Source organism: Lampris incognitus, chromosome 8 (genome assembly GCF_029633865.1).
Source record: "Lampris incognitus isolate fLamInc1 chromosome 8, fLamInc1.hap2, whole genome shotgun sequence".
In the NCBI taxonomy this organism is placed as follows: domain Eukaryota; kingdom Metazoa; phylum Chordata; class Actinopteri; order Lampriformes; family Lampridae; genus Lampris; species Lampris incognitus.
The window spans coordinates 32,625,419-32,631,114 of record NC_079218.1 but is presented as its reverse complement, the minus strand read 5'-3'; the positions used below and the strand labels follow the sequence as shown (position 1 = coordinate 32,631,114).

The following is a 5,696-nucleotide window of genomic DNA, read 5'->3' as shown; positions in this document are numbered from 1 at the left end:
CCAAGGACCTTATTGCTGTGAGGCAATATGGCCGACGCTAGTGACTCTTTAGATTATATCATTATTTTCGGTTTATTTGTGAGGCACAGTGGGGATAGACAAGTAAAATTGGTTGTTGAGACATCACAAATAGCAAATGTTTGAATGAGGGGATTGGTTGGCTTGGAAGCCGTTTGTAAATTAAACCAGGACTATACAGGGATGCGTGGTTAACAGATATAAATTTTTTTAAAGAAAAAAAAAAGAAAAATATGTAATTCTAATCAGGAGGAACGGATTCATTTAATAGAGGGCATTTGCCATATCTCTGTCAGACAAATAATGTCAATGGGATGTTCAGAAGTGTCACTGTTCATACCATGGACAAAGTCAAAAAAGGTGTATCTCCCCGTCGGGGAATTGAACCCCGGTCTCCCGCGTGACAGGCGGGGATACTCACCACTATACTAACGAGGGGTGATGTAACATTATGTACTCCGTACCAGATTTTGAATGACAACACACAGTGTTGCACAAAACCAATTACAGATTACCTTTTGTTTGACATCATTAAATAGGCTAACAAGATCAGCTACAAACCCAAACTTTTGCTAGTACAGATATGAGAAACATTAACACCGACCTATCAACAAGATTTTAGGACCAAGACAATGCAATTTGCGCTGCGCTCGCTGCTGGGTTCAGCGCACATCTAGTAGGTGTTCGGGGAAGTTGCGGAGGACCAGGGGCACGGGAAGGGGGCTGCTGAGGATACTGCAGCACCCCCTAGCTGCAGGGAGAAGGAGCTGCAGGCAGGAGGAGTACCCCTACTGCTGCCTGCAATCTAATTTTGTTTAAGTATTGCAGCGAATTCAGGGGGCAGCCCGGGAACTGCCACATCCGCCCATGTCACCTGCACCACGGGCGATGTTACTATGTTAGCCAGTCAACTAAAGGGTCTGACCCATTAGCCAAGGGCTAGCGAGTCTATTCATTCGTGACTGTTACACTACCCCTCGCTTCAGCATATCAGCTCCCTCACGCTTCTGGGCGCACGCGCTTCCGATGACCTCACGGTCTCACCATCCCACTTCTGACACCAATGAGGGGCAGCTAGGGAATCGCCACAGCTTGGGAATCGCCGCACCCGAGACACGAACCCGTATCTTTTGCACCGCGGGCGACAACGTTAACTGGTCGACTAAAGGGTCTGACCCGTTAGCCAAGGGCTAACGTGTCTACTTATTTGTGTACGTTACAGTATATATATATTAAAATGATATAATAAATAATTTTGCTTTGGGGAAGAAAACATGTTAAAAATCAAAATGTGTTTGTTAGTTTTTAGTGATCACAGACCTACGGGTTCATGGCGGTCTCACTTTGATATTGATACAAACGCTCAGTCACAAGGCACTGATTGGCAAACGGCCATCAGATGAGGTAACTTAACAACATGGCGCAAAAACGAATCTTAGACTTTCAATTCTAAAAACGCGAAAACAGCAAGGACGACCGAGTTAGAAGATGCTGCTGAAGCAGCAGCACCTAGGCCTACTTCTACTGTCCCCACTGACGATCACCAGGAGGATATTAGCAGTGCGGACAGTGTAGCCAGTGGGTCAGTGGCTGGCTGCTAACACCCAAGAGCTAACGTTAGCAAACACAGACCGGCAGGACTCAGCAGGCTCAGCAGCTACATGTTCCGGGCCAGGCCGCCCAGCTAACGTGAGTGTGAGAGGATTTGACGAGCCTTGTCGACCAGACATGTGTTTTCCTGGGAGGAGAATTTGAACAGAGACCTTCGAGCGGTCATTTCAAAAAAGCTGGTTTAACAGATGGAAATGGTTGCCCTATGTCACGAAGAGAGACATCGTTCTTTGCGTCACCTGCTGCAAAGCCGTAGAGAAGGGATTAAGACATCACGATAGAAAGACAAGTTCATTCACAGTAGGAGGCTTTTGTAACTGGCGTAAAGCAACCACAAAGTTTAGCCAGCACGAGATGTCAGACATACATTCAGAATCAGTGAGAATGCTTGCTTCGCTCAACAACACTCCAATTAATGCTCTACTGTCAGTCAGTGTTGAGAAAGAGCAACAAACTGCCAGAACTGTCTTAGAACTGATATTTAGATCGATAAGATTCCTCAGCAGTGAAGGGCTTCTGTTAAGAGGCCATAATAATCGAGATGGAGTGCTTTGGAAACTAATGATGGGGGAACATATGACTTGCCTAAAATCCCGCGAGTGGCTACAGCGAAGAGACAACTGAATGTCAGACACAATTCAAAATGAAATACTGGAAATATTTGCCCATGCGCTTCAAAGAGAAATCGTGTCCAAAGCGAAAGAGCATTATTTCTATGGTTTAACTGCAGATGCGACCACCGATGTAAGTACAACAGAGCAATTTTCCTGTAGTCTGCAATAATGTGGATTCAAAACTCGAGGCATTGAATGTTTTCCTCGGGTTTTATAATGCACCTGATTCAACTGGAGAAACGCCTTTTTCCTGCATTAAAGATGTTTTTGTGCGCTTGAATTTGCCACTGGAGCATCTAAAGAGATTTTGCTTTGACGTTGCTGCTAATATGTCAGGCCGCATATCTCAGGCGTGCAAGCAAAACTGAAAGAGCAGTGTCCAAATGCACTCTATGTGCACTGCAGTAACCATTCACTAGATCTGGTTCTACAAGAAGTGGTGAGGGAAGTCCGCGTTATTGCAGACATGCTACACTTTGTACCGAAGTCTCAGTGGTGATAGGGGAGTCCTCAAAGCATAAGACCCCGTTCCAGACTATGTTTGGCAGGGATGAGGTGGTCTGCAACTTGCTGTCATTATGCCCGACTCAATGGGTTGTGCGCACAAGGGCTATTTCATGGGTTTGCTCCTCATATACAGCCCTTTTGGAGACACTGAAGGTGCTAGAGCAAGACAAGACAGTAAGGGGAGATACTCGGGCGAAAATATCTGGTCTATATGTAACCCCTTCTTCACTGGCGGGCAATGCCAAGCACATTTGAACAAGACAACATCCTAATGCTACCAGTTACTAAAGTGTTACAAGCAAATCCAATGGCGCAACAGGATCCTGAGTTCTCAGCGGTGGAATGTTGAGCTGGCCGAACCTCCTGTGCACTAGTAGGCTAGTGCCACTAATGACAATAATAGTGATAAATGATAATAGAAATAATTAACCAGGATATTTATCAGTGTAGTAGCGCGGTGCCTCTACTGAGAAAATACTACACTTACCTAAGGCTAGTGAATGGTGTATCTTCCCAGAATTTAAACAAACCTGTGGTTAAGGCAGATCGTGTAACCCTGCTGTGTACTGAAGTACCGTACACGCTTATTACCAGCACTCCAAAAGTAAATGAGCTGCCAATACACCCGAAATATAATTAATAATAATAGGATTTATTGGATAATAATGAGAGAGAGAGAGAGAGAGAGAGAGAGAGAGAGAGAGAGAGAGAGAGAGTGTGAGAGAAAAAAAAGAGTACCACACGAGTGTGGTACTGTTGATCAACTACACATTAATTAAAATTTCACAGGGCGTGACAACCGTTCACAATACACAGAAAGAAAGTATCAAAAGAATACAAAATACCCAGCGCTTTCTGTTGGGACCCGTTGGTGCACATTAAACCAGTTCTCTGAGTGCAGGGCAAGGCAGACACCCTACGATGCTCAGGCGACGAGACAAAAGTGCGTGGGTGTGTGTGTATAAGTGATCTGTCCAAGTTACTCACGACCCAACGCTCCCACGACCGGGAGGCTGTGTGTAGTCCAGAGGATGGTCGGCGCTGTGCTTGCTGTCGGCTCCCCGGCAGGGCCTGCACCCGCAAGATGGCCACAGGTCGCAACGTTCCGAAAACCCCGGCAAAGACAATGGTCCTCCGGTGGGAAACGAAGCAATCAGACCCAAAACAAACCCCACCAGCAAGCACACGACCGTGGGCCAATCGCAACCCTCGGGTCCTCAAATGCGGGCAAGTACACGGCTGTGTACAAAGTCTCCGCGAAACGGGCACTCAAACGGGGCCGCAGAGAGAGAGTGAAAAAAAATGGGACCTCTTTCCTTGGAGTCCTGCTGAATCTCAAGCTCCTTCCTTTTCACGCGGAGATCGACCGTTGCGACCCCGCGATTATGCGGGCAGAACACTCCTCATCCTATCACTGGCCGATAACAAAAATTCAAAGACAAATACATCCCATTGGTCTACACGTTTGGAAACCACACCCACACAGGAAAACGTTTTAAGACACAAGCATGCTGGCAAATGAAGCACCAAAGATCTCCAGATTCTAAAAGCTCCTTACACTCTCGCCCCACCAAATAAACAGCATGCCCCCATGCTGCGTCACACAGGCATTAAGAGAAGAAAGAACCCAAGGAACAAACAAAAACTCACCCACCAACCCCACCAAATATATAACATGTCCTGCCCATACCAGGTCACATACTTACTAAGGTGAATAAGGAAGAAAAGAAAAGAACATAAAGAAATTACCAAAACAACAAACATAGTCTAGCACTCAGAAACTAGCTATGGGTGCAATGGCAGGAGTGCATGGCATAAGCACAGGTGTGGGTGCGCATGTGCTGCAACAGGAATGTGGGGTACACCACCAGGCATAAAGCTGCACTGGCACTATGTGTGATGCGACTACATGGTTCGTACCCTGGACTCCTAACCCTCCATACACTAACCTATCAGTAGGTTTCCTCGTCCTTTGAGACCTTCGTACTGCAGGTAAGGACTCCGAAGAAACTACATCAGAGGCATTTGGAAGGGGAGTGTCAGAACTATAGTGCTGGTTAACATGTTCTTCAACCTCCACTATACCGTGTGAGCTGACAGTAGGTTCCATCTCTGCGGGAACACTAACCCTCTTACTAGGTGAATGCACTGGACTAGAACCTCTACCCTCAATGGAGACACAAGGCGCTGCGGAGTCTAACTCCATCACAGGCTGCACATCCTGGATGTTTACACACAGAGGAGCGTTTTGCACTGCATCCTCAGCATAACAGCCAAACTCAGACACGGAATCGCTATTTGAGAAACGGAACCGTTCCTGAGTCACAGCAGTCGGAACTTCAGGTCCAACGACCCTACGCTTATCCTTAGCTCTTCTACGCCTGGCAGCTCTAGGGCTGGGAGCAGGAGTGGTGTCAGCCACAGGACCCATTCTTACCTCCTGTCCCCTACAAGAAGCAAACAACTTTCTCACTACCTGAGTGTTTGTGCCAACCAAAATAGCTATCCCCTGTTTGGTCTGAGGGTCAGGACACAAAAGAGCTAGGGTGTCTACCACCTGAGGCACTCCAGTAACAGCCTCAGTAAACTCAAGCCGGAGAGACAAGTAGCCATCATATGGGTATTTGTGAGAGCTCAAACCCCATATTTCAAGATTTTCCACTGGCTGCAGTGGCAAATGTTTCAAATATGCCTCATAAAAGCTGCGATACAAGATAGTGACCTGGGAACCACTATCAAGAAGAGCTTTGGCATAAATCCCCTCTATCTGCACAGGCATCTCAGTAGAGGACCCCACTAAGCCAGCCGGCAGGGGTGACTGGCTTACTTTAATTTGAGGTAAGCATTGGGTGGAACGGATTTTGTGTGATGGAGCTCGACGCCGTTCCATCACTGAGTTCTGCTGACGTTTCCCTGTGGCAGTGACCCTTTTGATCAGCTTCCGAT

The 5,696-nt window shown here is 46.9% G+C and overlaps 1 non-coding gene across 1 annotated transcript; it reads right to left on the bottom strand.

Annotated features, from left to right (window-relative positions):
* Positions 1 to 384: 384 nt before the first annotated feature.
* trnad-guc (transfer RNA aspartic acid (anticodon GUC)) lies at positions 385 to 456 on the bottom strand. The gene has a single exon. It is a non-coding gene; the product is annotated as a tRNA-Asp (tRNA).
* Between the last annotated feature and the right edge of the window lie 5,240 nt (positions 457 to 5,696).